Below are 14,846 nucleotides of genomic sequence, written 5' to 3'. Positions count from 1 at the left end.
GTTTATCATGGGAGGAGCGAGACAGGGAGGGGAAGTGCGTAGGAGGTGTGCGGGAGGGAGAAGAGAGGCCTTTGCGTAGCAGGAGCAGCAGAAGACTGTCGTCTGTCGACGACATTTCCAGCGAAGTCAGCACATACACGGTCTTTCTTTTTTCGTGTGAAGTCCAAACGCTCACTCAATGTGACCTTACGTCATATGATAGCCGATGATGGAGCCGAAGGCCAATTCCACCGACTGTGGGGATGTCTGTGGCTTACGCATCAGTGATATGACGCTAACCTTCGCAGTCTACACCACATTGGAAAATCCAAAACAGATATCAACACCTTCATCAAATAGGAGCTTTGCGTGGCTGAGTCAAGAACTGGACACACAACAGCGATTATCATCGGCGACTCTAATGGTGACATTGCCAAACACGACAAGACTGACTGAGTCCTGGCTTTTGTTGTGGAAAACTTCGCACTTGCATGGCGCAACTACCCCAAAAGCCTGTCAGTACAGATCGTTTTTGGAAGAAGTAATGCCCTGCGCATCCTCATCAGCAGATTCAGTGGTTCCGCCACAGCTTCGCTAAATATGCACTTTCGCGAGGTTGGAATAACGCATCAACTTTTTTTAGGGGCGAAGCTCCTTAAGTCATGGGTCTGTCCATCCCTTGTGTCTCGTGGTACGTGACCGCCGCATGCTTTCGGAGATGTCGCAAAGTGGGCCGCGTTGCACGCGCAAGAACCGGCTGCAACCGGAAGCGCAAACTCGGCACCGGGAGCGCGAGCTTGTCTGTGTTCGCCAACGGAGGCGCGAGCGCACGTGCACTGCGAGGGGGAGATCACGCAAGAGATCACGCCACGAACGCAGGCAGTCGTTCTCGGAGATCGAACGAGACGCAAGGACCTTTGCTCGTTTCCTCTCGTCTTGTTCGGGCACAAGTTCGCCCTAAATAAAAGTTCTTTCTTTACCGTTGTGTCCCATCCTACGTGACAAATTGTGGTGGAGGTGCGGGGTAGTCCTCGATGGCGCGGGGTCTTTCACCAGGTCTGGGCCTGGGAGCATTCACTCCGAAAATAAAAGTTGATTTGTACAATGTACGCACACAGTCTTACGTCTTTCTTAATGATGTAATGGGCGAACTTTCACGAGAGAGTTACGGTTACCGATGATCTCCCCCTCTCGAGCTTCGCCCCACTTATCATCATTCATTCCGTGGATATGGCGTGATTTTTTGTTTTGTTTTGCGCTTTCAAGCAGACTGATTTTAAGCATACTTTCAAACAAACACCCTCTGAACACGTGTAAAAAACTAACATGCTTTCTCCACACTATTGTAGCAACGATTAATTTACGGACAGGTATTTATTTAGAAGTTTAAACCCATTTATTATCGCTTTCGAGATCCATTGGTATAAACTTTGGCGGTAAAACAAAGTTAGCGAATCTTTACAACACCCCATACGGCGCAGAAAAAATTGCACCTCAAATTTCGGAGGAATAGATTTAGTAGTGCTAGGTTACTGTTAAACGCTCCTGTTAATTGTAGTATGTAAACGGCCAGTTCGACGCCCATGAAGTGCATTACATCTTCATTGAAAGCTTTGGTCAATTTGCAATATTGACAAATGCTTGAGGTGTATGTTGAGATGAGGCAGAAAAAACTGATTTGAGTTTCAGGCAAGGTTTTCTTACTAATGTCTACTTCAAGATCAATCCCTCTAGTACTACCGGGGAGATCTCTAATTATCTGGCGAAAGGGAGGGAGAAAAGGCCTTTACTGAGAAAAAAATTATCCCACATGTCCAGCCTCCAGGCCTGAAAAAACACGGCACGATAAGTCCGTTTTTCGCCATCATTCCGTGGCAAAACGTACCCCTGCGTTTCCAAAATTTTATCACTGCCACGGTGCCGTTAAGTATGTCCTCTCACATACTACCGCAAATAATCGGGAGAGTGTGGCAGTAGCTTTCTTCTTGTATGCCCTTGCATTACACTTAAAGCATGTACTGCAGCACGTGTGCGCATGTTTGGCGTCGTCCTTTCGGGCTCCCCATTTGGCAACAGAAGAGCACTGTCTACGGCGTTTTTCCTGTGGACAGGCGGTAGCGGATTGGGTTTGCAGCCTCGCCAACTTCTGCATCTCAGTGGAGGCAACTGCTCAAACACAAAAAATATAACATAGGTCACAGCTCAGTCGCCAGTAGCAGTTTGCAGCCGAGGTCCTGCCAAGCTAGTTTAAACGGCCAGCTCAACTTTTTAAGCATGAATATACACCAGGTGTCAAAGCTTCCGTCCTCACTAAGTGATCTTTCTTCAGCCGTACTGTAACCCAGCGCACAATTCACTCAGCATTTCTATAATTTATTTAGGTTTGTGCATTGTAAGCCTGGTACCGTATATATTTATTCATTCAGTACACCCCTATACACACTCATGCAGGAGGGGGGGGGGGGGGGGGGAGAGTATACATGTGGGATGGGTGACGCACCATAAGGAAGCATTAGTTTAGTGTGAGAAAAATAACTCACAAACAGGACAGTACAGTGCATAGGAGAATATACACAAAATCGAACCTGCGGAAATTACGGGAGGGTAACATACGCTCTGAATACTGCGTAAACGTTGCGGTAGGGAGGCAAAAACAACAATTTGTCAACCAGTAATTATACAATCAAAAAATGCAAGTTCTGATTCCAGATAAATATTACCGTATTATGTTTTGAAATTTGACTTATAAGGACGGTGGCGATGTGTGACGGTGAGGTATCCCAGTTAACTGTTTCTGATCGTGGTATGAACAATCACAAACAGTTAAACTGTGTCATACCACACGCTTTACCATGAAATGATGTTCGCGCAGTCGTAAATCGATGAGGGATGAAAATGTCTATGAAAAGTGACACATGTGGAACTTTGTGCCTTCGGGATCACTCGTGCACTCCTAAAGAAATGTTCAGGGCTGCGAAGCTGGTATGTCTTGAATATAGTCTGACAAGATTAAACGAAATGCGCTGTTTTGAAGTGATCCCATTGTTGTTGATTAGGTATTCTTGATCGGCGTCCGAAATATGTAGATTATGCGTCTTCGTTTCTTTTTGCGTCCGTATAGAGGTGATATATGCGAGTTTTAGCAGTAATTTATCTCGAAATATTGTTTGTCTTTCTGGAATGAATGAGTAAGTGCCGTGGAGAGTGACCCTTCAAAGTTCGGTAATTCGAAACGAGACCGATATAGACCAATCTTGAAGCATTTTACGACAGAAAACAGAAGGCTGAGGATAAAGCAGCCTCTGAAAACTCTTCCAGCGTTATAAATTGCTGAAAAATAAAACGCGCCATCAGTTCCCGCGTGATCAAAGCGCCTATAAAACCAAATGTGCAATCACTGTGCAATTGCTCTCGAACAAAAACGAAAACTGCATGAGCAAAAATGGGGAAGGGGAAGGGCTAAGAAAACGAGCACTATTTCAAAACGTAATAGAACAGTGAATTCAACGACTTTAGCACTGCATCATTTGCCGCTTGAGCTCGTCGACTTATAATTATAATTTTTTTCCTCCTTTTCTTTTCGCCCAGCCCCTTCACTTAACTATTATGCGCTGCAAAAAATGCTACAAAAAGTCCCTCCTCCTGGCGCGCCGTAAGCTGAGCGACGACAAAAAAGCAGAATCTCGACTCACCCACACTTGCGCACTTCATTTACTTCTGCAAATTAGCGAGCCCTGAGCGATCCGGTGCTCTCAGTAGATTGTTTTTTTGTTCACATACCTTTTATACTACTTTCTTTTCTCACAAGCGTGTGTGTACACACAAGCCCCCGTGCCCTTGCGTGCACGCTTAAAGAACCCACCGATATGAACTCACTAATCATCTAGTCTATCGCTCTTTAAGCAATTAAATTTAAGGGGTTTTATGCGCTGAAGCTACAACTATGAGGCACGCCGTAGTGGAGGATTCCGCATTAATTTCGGCCAACTGGGGATCTTGAACGCGCCTAAATCACTTCTAACGCTCACGGGATTTTAGATTTTTTTTTTGTCTCGATCAGAAAAACAGCAGCCGCGCCCGGAGTCGACCCGTGCCCTTGGTCTCATCACTACGACGCCGTGGCCACGGAACCACAGCGGCGGGTTATCGCGCTATAAGAAAATTAAGTCGTCAGGAACAGGTCTTATGTAGGGTATACCTACAAGCATTCGTTGGGTATTATACATCGCCCTAGGCCATGAGTCAAATTCTGCAAAAGCGCATAGAAGCATTTTTTGTATTGACCAGAAAGGAAAGCGCGATGTATAAATAGAATAAATATTGTTTTTTTAACGGGAGGATTTCATGAACATTTTTGTTTGGATTCAATAGCGGTTTCGCCGGTCCCAGCTGCCGTTACTAGGATAAAAAACATGGTACCAATTATTCGCCTGGTGCAGCTGGTGAATGTGTAGCGTGCTTAACAATTTAGCACAAGTAGAATATGACGAGCTGGTTGGTGGTAACGCAGCACTGTTCCTTATGCGCTAACTACATACACGATATGAAAGGGAGTGTAAGAAGGAGAGCTAGGATGGCCTATACACTGTCAGGCAGCTACTGCAAAGGAACGTCAACTCCATCTGAAGCGATTCTTCGCGGTCTTCCGTTTCGCTCTATTGTTTCCGAGCGTGATTCTTGCATATGGCTGCGTGGAATTCTTACAGATGCGTTCAGATTATTTGACCGTGTCTGATTTTGATGCTTTTTCTATCCTCAATAATAATTGGTGGTGTTCCCTTTCATGTCTTTCTGTGTCTGTAGTTCGCCCTTAAGTTTAAGTATTGCGACTTTCATGGCCCAGCTATTCATTCTGTTTAAATACTGGCCAAATGGCTAAAAAAAAGGCCACCAGTGCGAAACCGTTAACGCAAGGTCACCATCTCTAAAAGTGTCGGGCAGCGAGCGAACTGTCTGATGCGAAACTGGACGCCGTGGTGGCTCAGTGTCGAAGGCGTTGTGCTGCTGAGCCCAAGGACGCGGGTTCGATTCCCCACAACCCGCCGTGGTGGCTCAGTGGCTAAGGCATTCCGTACTGAGCACGAGGTCGCGGGTTCGATTCCCGGCCGCGGCGGCCGCTTTTCTGATGGAGGCGAAAAGCAAAAACGCCCGTGTGTACGAGATTTCGCCGCACGTTAAAGATCCCCAGGTGGTCAAAATTAATCCAGAGCCCTCCACTACGGCGCGCCTCATCGTCTGCGTTGCGTCGGCGCGTTCAACCCTACAATCAATCGATTCCCGACAGCGGCGGCCGGAGGCGAAAAGCAAAAGCCTTTTTTTTTTTTTTAGATTTCGGTGCAAGTTAAAGATCCCCAGGAGGTCAAAAGTAATCCGGAGCCTTCCGCTATGAGGCGCATCATAACCTGTGCAGTCTAGGCCCATTAAACCCAATAATCAATCAATGATGAAAAACTGCAGGGCGAGCATCCAGTCATCAACGGAAATGACGTCACAAATGGAAGTGACGACATCAGGAATTGGCCACACAACAGCAAGGTTACCTTTAAAGCGAAAAGTTACATTACGGCACCTACAACGATATCCACCTATGGAAATGATGATGTAGCCTGATGCACTATTTTGTCCGCGCGTCCGGAACTGCAATGGCCCCGGGGCGCCCTCCTCGAGGACTGTGCAGGGTCACTGGCTCAAAAAGTGTTCATTAGGGGCGAGGGTGCTGACGCAATGTTTAATGGCATGCGCCCTGTAAAGGCTGTAATATCCAGGAATCACGTCACAACAGGAACTGATGTAATCAGTGATCAACGCCTTTTGCGGGAAATACACCTTTTACAGCGGAAGCTATCTTTAAAGCGACGCCTTGAATGTCTATTTATGCACATAACGACCTAACCTGCACGTCCCTGTACGTGCATCGTAACGTACTTCGACCTCCGCGTTCAATGACCCCACAAGGTCATTAAAAAGTAGCACAGGTTAAGAGGCCGCCTCAGGGTGACCGTAAATGCGCCACAGTGTCCCCTGCAGGCAACAACGGAGTTGCAGCCGGAAGTGACGTCATCGATTATATCCTGATCGGAAGGGATGTCACTTCCGGTTTTAACGCCAGATTCACTTTCAGTGCCGTATTAACCAATGACGTCAATGCCATGCAGTGCAGTGGCTGGGAAATAAGCGGACCTTGCGTCCGAAAAAAGACTGACACGGAAAGTTCTTAGTCAAATCGTGCTTTTTAGCTGATGAACCCTAACGTCATCACACATATGAATAGCGTCATTTGCTATTCATATTCTAGAAACAAGAGCACCTACAAATTTATTTGTTTGAATTGTTTCATGCTATCTTTCTTTTTGTTTTAATTCCATGTTCTCCGTGTGTGGGGGGCACGTGCTAACTATCCTGGTTAACTTCGCTAACTTTTTGTGTAGTATTTTTTTTCCTTTCGGCGATGAAACTCCTAACATAGAATTTATTAGGCTTAGTCAAATGAATCATCTACGTACGATACAAATTACGCGCGCTTAACATTACTGTTAACAGCGCGCAGTAACAGGGCTCATTCGCGCAGGACGCCCCTTCCTTGTTTAGCGCGTTCATGGTGGGCAACCATATGTGCGCATGCATTCGGCCGCCTACTTTCGCTCAGTGTCTTTCCGCTGGCGTACTCGCTTTTAAGTGCAGAGCACTTTATGGGCTCGCCTTGTCGTCGTATCCCGCTGTAACGCTCGATGTCAAGCGACTGCCGGTATTAGGCGGCGCATCGAGATAACGGACCCAAGCAGAGCCCGGCGTTCCGTCGTAGGGTGTCCTGCAGAGTCTTCGAAAACCAAGCGGTTTAAAGGGTCATAACCGTTCGAAACTTGTGAAACGCTGGCGCTTGTCATACATCTCTCCGTTGTTTAGCGCAAAAAAAAAAAAAAAAACTGCAGGTGCATTTGACGCAAACTATATGTGATTAACCGATAGCACCCGCACGCATTTATTTCGGAACGCTCGTTGGGTTGGGTTTCGCGATTGTAAACGAAACAAAAGTGGCAGTGCAACGCCGGCATGTGCGGGAGGAAAAGAAAGCGCAAAAAAAAAAAAAACCAGAACTCCCGCTGGCGCTGTTTCAGGCAGGGGCCGGGCAAGCACTGCGGAGGCGGGAAATTTGAATTGCACTGGGTGGTAGCACAATGGTCTACAGCCCATTATGGCAAATCACTGCTGTGCACTTCCGTCAGCTTTCACGTTGGATGGAACGGATTTAGTTATTTCTGTCTCTTATGAGGCGCACGGAGAAAACCATAAAATTCTTCGTTGATAGTGATAATAAAAATTTATTACAGTAATTAAAGAGTCCGACCGCCCATTGACGCTGAAGTCCATTGGTTGAAGACAAGGGGTATATCTTTAAAAAAAAATGAAAGAAAGGGTTTACGAGCGAGATTGCTCACTGGATGTCTGTCCCAGAGGCAGGGTGAAACCAAGAGCGGTGTCGTCACCCTTTCTTGTCCATGCTTCAATTCCCTGCTAATTTACAATCGTGGACTTCTAAAAAAGAAGTATTTCGAATATTATTGCGTGGGTTTCATGCACTCACGTTTCATTAACGTGAGCCACAACACCCCGGTTACTTCGCATTACACGGTTACAAAACCCTACTCATCTCCCAAGTTTATGTTATTCTGATACATTTGATAGTCTCTGCAAATGGGACTGGCCGATTAAAATTCCCCTTACCCAGATTTATCTGAAAAACTGCGAACTTGGGCGCGTTTCCAAATAAGAACTCTGTATTTGAAGGCGTAAAGCGACGGCAAAATATAAATTTTGAGAACAGTAAAAAAAAAAAAAACTGCATGATTCAGATTTTCAACTTCCTTCTCTTTTTCCGCGCTGATCTCACATGCCTCGGTTGTGTGGCACATGCAAGTAATTCTGCTAGCTCTAGCCGTGCTGCTGTTGTCGAAACCGGCCAGCTTTTCCTTCATCTTGTGCAAACGTTAAACGTACGTTCTCCACGTTCTGTATGGTTCAGCTGCGAGAACCGTGGAGCCATAAACCGCTGCAACAAAGAAAATGTACGCCTTTATTAATTGCAGAAACTCTGAAGCCGCCATAAATAATTTGAATGCTAGAAAAATGCGTTATAATGATATGTTATCCTTTTACTTAGGCGATTTATTCATCCGTTCTTCCGTAGATTTTCGAAAATGTATTTGAAGGCCAAATTAAGCGTCATATTTTGTAACAACAGATAGTTTTCGGTGCAAAAATTAACTCCAGAAAAGACCCTCCAAATTTCATCGACAGTGTATTCCGAAATTGCGGAGCCCTAACGCGTTGTTGGCAGACCTAGGTGACTTACTTAGGTTGTAACACACCCCACATGGCTTACCTAAAATGTTTGATACAGTGCCTGTAGTAGATTATGGTGTTTAACGCACCGAAGCGACATCTGGGCAATGAGGTGCGCCGTAGTGGAGGGCTCCGGATTAATTTTGACCACCTAGTAATCTTTAACGCCCACCGCAATCTCGACACACGGGCGTTTTCGCTTTCCGCCTTCATCGGAAAAGCGGCCACCACAGCGGGGATCGAACCCACTTCCTTAGGCACAGCACCACAACGCCTTAACCGCTGAGCCACCATGGCGGCTTCGATACAGTGCCTCACCATTTAATAATATCAGTAATAAAGTACGTACATCGTTGCTCTCGCTTTCTGTTTCACGGTAGGAATAAAATACAGGTAAGTGTTAAGCCTGGACAAGCATAATTTGCCGTACTTCATTGTATTAATCCTACATTTTTGCCGTGCACACCACGCACGTAAAACTGGCAGGTCTCATTACGTACTCCTTCCAAAATTTCGCGAGATTTCGTGTGCTTTGACATCTAGACTGACAGGTTTCCGCTTTGGTGTGACGTCATACCAAACCTGATCCCACCTCTAGTAGAGTGGCGAGCTACCGGCGGTTGGGTGCTCACGCCGGGTTGTTAACGGCCCACACGCGGGAATGTGACCCCCAACCGCCACTGCGACAAAGGGAGAGCGAGCCGCAGGGACCAGGAGGGGGTCCGGCGGAGGGCGGCAAAGGCTTGCACCTGAGCGGTCTTTTACGATCACGCCGACAACACAGCATAAACAGGCGCGACTGTTATACAACAGCGGGGTGGCGCACGCGGTGGCTACCGTCATAGCTCCTCCACAAAGTCGCACAATCAGAAAGACAAGGCGCCGCTGGCGAAACAAACGACCAGGGAAAAGCCATCGCGGCGCGGCGTCCGCAAAATGAAACCAGCCTGACCATAACTCAGGGGCCGCTGGAAGAAGGCACGGCCGGCGCGGGGCATGGCAACTTTACACGCGTATGCGCTTTTACAGCGAGCCGGCGTGTCGGCGGTGGGCCGTGGTTTCAGCGCGGTGGAGGGGCCGCATCGAAGGCCTCTTTGCATGGCGGCGGCCATAAAGAAAGCAACCGGGGGGCCCCGCGAGGGCCCAGGGCCCGCCAACCAGAGAGCACCGAGATGTGGTTACGGACAATGTTCCTGTCCAATATTTCAAACAGAGACATGAGCGAGCGACGGGGGTTGTGGTGCCGCCATGAATTTGAGGCCCATGGCACGGATCTCGGCTGAGTTATGTGCCAGGAGCGCGCTACCTTGGCGCCGCCCGCCCGCCGAAGGTCGTCCCGCTTTATCAGGACTGAGCACGTACTTCTGCCACGCATCATCCACCGAGCTTTATCTACGAGACTCGCGCCTGCAGCCCTTCTCCGCGAGAGGGGGGCGAGGACTCCATTTCCAGGCTCTGCGCGGGTCGCCGCCTTGGAATCGAACTCGGCTACGGGCTGGCGCTGACACATCAATCGTGCCAGCGCGCTCCTACAAACAGCGGCCGCGCGATTCAGCGAAACGGCGGTGTTGTGTACTCGCTGGGGCTTGGAGAGCACAGCAGGAAAACAAAACAACAGCTAAGACAGAAGTTCTTGCCTCGAAACGCCTCTGCTTTTAGGCGCCCAAATTTGCTGCCAGGGATGTATGTCTACGGTTTATTATTAAACGTGGCTCAATTAGTATAATTTATCCTTTAAAAATTCGTCATTACAATCGTGTACCGCATGAAGAAAGAGGAGGCTGTGAGGTTTTGATGCATTTCAAACCAATAGGCTTAGGACAGGAAGGCCAACAAAACCTATTTGTCTGGCTGGGCCCCAAACCTGCCGGTAACAGACTTTCTCTATTTCGCCGGCACCAGAAATGAGGCCCTCGTAGCCGGGATTCGGAACCGCGACCCTATGCTCCACCATTTTTACGAAGAAACCGTTGCACAACCCCTGCCCAACTTTCTCTCTCTCTTTTTTTTTTTTTTTTTTTTTGGCATCCGGTCGTTCGTTAAAGGCGGAATAGACGGCCCACAACACATGCATAGCTTCACCCAGCACGCGTCGTTGCGATTAGTAAGTAGGGCATTGTGTTGCTCAAGCCGCTCTGGACCCGCGAAGGGCCGTTTCCCTGCAGCGCAAGCCAACCACAGAAGCATGGCGATTCTACTTACACAGTCAGTGGGCCTTGCGCAATGAGGTATGTAGCAGAGTGCCAGCAAGAACGCCGTGAGCATTCGTCTTGGCGATAAGCTTATTTATAGCCCGCCTCGCGATGTTTCTTAGCAGCTGTTTTTCTCCTCGCTGGGTGGCCCTTGTCATTCGTCCATCAGCGGGGCCGTTGTCCGGCGAGCACGCTGGCTCCACCGTTTCGGCCCCTTCCAGCGAGCTTGCATAAACACTGCGGTAACGGCCCCCACAGCGGCGGCGTTAACGCGCGCTTCCTCGAGAGCCGGCGTTCGCAGCGAGCGGCGGCGACAAGAGCGTCGCCCTAGACAAACGTTCCGGGCGACGTTTTCGCCTGGTGCGCCTCACTTTGAACAGGCTCATTAACGCGAGCACAGGGGCCCAAATCAGTGCCCCGTCGGGCTTCACTCACGCGTGTGCAACGTCTCCGAGTGTAAATTGTGTCGCTGCACGGCGCTTTATAACGTGGCCCCCTCCCGGCGGCGGCGGCGGCGGCGTGGGCTCGGAGAGACAGACAAATAGGATTGTTGCGTGCTGCAACTCTGCAAGCGCGCAAGCGTGCGTCTCGGCCGGGATGATCCGTGGCAGAGCTGCCGAGCACGTCAAGCCATTCTTCACGTCAGCGCTGATGGATAGCGGCCCCCGTCGGGCCGGTGCTCACGAGCGTCCATCGGATCCACTCTCCTCCTCGGCCGCTCGCAATGACCCCTCCTCATCCCGTCTTCGCGCCCCCTCTTTGTCTCCGCGTCACATTAAGAGCGCCGTGACGGCCGCGGGAGGAGGAGGAGGAGGAGGGAGGAAGGTCGCGCGGTTCGCTTGCGCACCGATAGCTGTGAACCGATCGCCCTGCGCACTATGACCACGCAGTGCGGCCCGCGATGGGGGCGCCCAACCGCGACGCACTGCGGCTGTTGGTGGACGGGGTCTGGCCATAGAGAAATAAAAAATTAGAAGAGTGGACACACGGGCTTATCGCGGCCGAGTGGACTGATTCGTGCGCCGTCCGGCAGTCGGCGCAAGTTGTTAAAAACTATATATTTAAAATTAAGCTAACACACAATATTATACTTTTAAAATTTTGTTGCACATTAGACTTCACATTTTTATTTGTGTAATAAGTTGAATGGCTGTCATGTAAATTTTTTTGGCTTCTTTGCGCCAAGCCTGGCCAAGCCGCAAGCGCAAGCCGCCATTTGGGTCTTTCGGCAGCGTTTGCACGTGCGTTTCTGCAGCCTCGTGCTAACCTCTGTTGTTGAGAAGGAAACGCCTAGCGCTTTATTTGCGACATCGGTTTTGCATCCTGAACGAAAGGTGAGACTTTCTTTTTTAAAGTGCTGGTGTGGCGTATCATATTTACGTTTCCTTGTACTGCAAACGCTGCGAGCACTGCGTAACCTCAGGGAATCAGACATAGCTAGTGCTGCGTCTTTAAGATAAGCGCTTTGGAAACGCCCCGGAAAGGCGTAAGACACCATTTTTTAGCTGGACGTAATGGTATTTTAGGCTGGTTGTGCCGTTTTATCTAGCGCTGAGGGATGCCAGCGGTACGCGCCCGTCGTCGCACGTAGCGTTTTACGTGCCGCGAACGACGGCTGTGAGTTGCGGAAGTGGCCGGCCGGCCGGCGGTCCGTAGGCGAAGCAGGCGTTGTGCGCTGTCGCTGCACCGAATTACGTGAGCCGCAGGCTGCGTTGTATTATACTAGCTAGCCATTGCTAGCTTGGCCAACTGTTACTGCTATTATGGCCGTGATGCGCTGCAAAGCCGTCCGGGCTAACGTACACGGCGAAGTAGCCGTATCTGCATTAATTTGGCTTATCTGGGCATAACCAGCAGCCGTACACTCATCGTAAGTTTTACACATGGGTGCATACCAAGCTGCCTGCGTACAAAGCGAACCCGCTCGCCGACGCCGATAACGCGCGCTCGTCGCTTCGCTTTGGCGCGCCAGGTACGGTAAAAACGCGTCTTTCGTCGGCAGATAACAGCTTTGCTCGAGGCGGGGTGAGCGCGCAGTGCATTGAAACCTTCAAATTTGGTCTTCGTTCTACATCGTATATCAATTCCGGTATCGCAGGCATTGCATACAACTGTTCCACACTTGCCGTTTCTTCAAGCGTTTGCTCTCTTTTTTCAGGTCATATTTTGGCTAGTTTCATTAAACACGTATTGCGCAGATTTCACCTATTCAGTCGGAACTGTGTGTTTCTTGTCATATCTTTTTAAGGCATGGCCTTTAGCGGTCAGTAGTACTCAGTACGACGCTCACTGCTGCTTGCCATGGTGCCCACACAGCGCCCAAATATACTTTCGCCAGGTGCCCGTTCTCGGGATGCGTTTCTTTCGCGAGCCCGTGGGGCAACAGGTTTGTTTAACGTTCAGCTCGCTCTCGCTCTTCGTCCTGATTTTACAAAAAAAGACAAAGGGATTCAGGCTATGTGAGCAGCGTTATCATTCTTGTTAACCCAAACAATAGGTGAATTGCATTGCATTGCAACCAGTGTTGCGAAATTACAAAGACCCATATTTTAAGTGTTGCTAATAGCTTGACCGCATGATTGCTGAATAGAATAAGAGAACTTGTGTTTTAAATAGGTGGCATGCACTGGAGGCAATACTTGAATACTAGTTGCAGTGAAATTTACAGACTATTCGCATATCATCTGTCATTGCAAGCAGTTTGTCTACTATATCACCTATCACCTGTGCAGGTCTACAGGTGCCCTCAAGACAGAGCCAACCAGCCAGCTGCATTCGTCATACCAAACATGGTTCAAGCACTTCATGGATCCTGCCCTCACAGGACTCACAAAAGTGGCCGTGCCAACTGTTCTCCCAGAGTTATTCAGTTGTATTGATGACTGCCTGCAATGCTTCTTGCTACCTTATTGATGCTTCTGATGGATACCGCAACTGTATTCCATCTACTGAACCTTGCCAATAGCACCTAAAATCTAACGCAAGTCTCGGCACTCAATAAGGCGTGACCACTGAAAAGACTATCGTTGACTCAAGGAACAAACGGTTTTTTATCACTGGCATGCCTCATATCATTAAAACCACTAACAGCGTATACAGTCTCCAAACTCCACTCGCAAGTTATTGTTGCTGCTAGTTGTAATATTGTGAAAACAGTACATTCACAAAAACCCTTTTACATTATGAAGACTGCCAGGGTAAGAGGTCATGCTAAATGTCGTTTGTCACCATACGTGCTGCCTGTTGTCGGACTGGCCTAGATGAAGAGAACCATGTTGGGACCTACGTTGTCAAATGCTTATGGGATTCTGTAATGTGCCACCATTGTCTCATACACGAGAAGCATATACTGCTTCCCTGTTTTTTATATTAGACTGTTCGTATTGACAGCGGAAGGCATGAATTTGTGTGCCTTAATCGAGCCTGGAACCTGTCGGTTGACTACGTGCACGTACCTAAAATATCCCCGCCTGGCCCTTTGCCTTTACTGGGAAGGCAACGCTTTCGGAAGGTAACCCGGCTTCTTGGGAAAATGCACCCTTGCAAGGAACCAATAGGAAGTTGATTTTTTTCCTCTTAACCTTTTGCGTGTGCATCTCCACATAAATGGGATTTCTGTTCAATTCCTGCTACTGATTTGGAGTTGCCCCGAGGCAATAGATCTCATTAGCGTTCATCAAATAAGCAAGGCCATCAAAGCCAAAGTTTTTCCCTTCTTTCACATCCTAACTGGAGAAATTGCCAGACTAAGAAAATTATCTGCGGAGATAGTGGTTGTAAACAGTTGCAAGTATCCGAGTGTCTAGATTATGTTATGGTTGATATTTTTGTATGACTGAAACAGCGCACAGAGTCTGAGGGTGTCGTAGATACAAGTAAACCTGTGGATGGCTGAGTTTCTGGGTTTTCTGCATTTTCAATTACCGTGGAGAAAAAATCCTTTGTGTGGTTGTGATACCTTTACTTGTGCATTTTTTTTTTCATTCCTGGAAACGTATTTTCCTGTCACTACTGTGTATTGTCTCTGTTGTGTATTACTCACTGTTTATTATTATATGTGTGTTGCAAAGAATGATGACAATTTGAACTTGTTCCGTTTAGTGCCATGCAATAAATATTTCTTCATTTATGATGCGTCTCTTTTATGTGTCTCGGCAACATTTGAACACGCGACAGAATTCTTAACCAAGTGTGAGTGGTACTGTAAATTGCAATTTCACGTTTTCAGAAAAAGGTTTTTTTTTTTGTAAAAGCATACGGGCATTAAGCCTGAGAATGATTTATTCAAATAAACACTAATTATTGCATGAAAGCGTCCGAATATTGTACCGATGC

The 14,846-nt window shown here is 48.1% G+C and overlaps 1 long non-coding RNA gene across 1 annotated transcript; it reads left to right on the top strand.

Annotated features, from left to right (window-relative positions):
• Positions 1-11,712: 11,712 nt before the first annotated feature.
• Positions 11,713-14,641, top strand: LOC144155454 (uncharacterized). The gene is made up of 2 exons (XR_013319576.1): positions 11,713-11,845; positions 13,244-14,641. It is a non-coding gene; the product is annotated as an uncharacterized LOC144155454 (long non-coding RNA).
• Positions 14,642-14,846: the final 205 nt, after the last annotated feature.

This window comes from Haemaphysalis longicornis, unplaced genomic scaffold (assembly GCF_048455015.1).
Source record: "Haemaphysalis longicornis isolate Haplotype H1 unplaced genomic scaffold, Haemaphysalis longicornis Haplotype H1 scaffold_1, whole genome shotgun sequence".
NCBI classification, from domain to species: domain Eukaryota; kingdom Metazoa; phylum Arthropoda; class Arachnida; order Ixodida; family Ixodidae; genus Haemaphysalis; species Haemaphysalis longicornis.
This window is presented reverse-complemented; position numbering and strand designations above follow the sequence as displayed.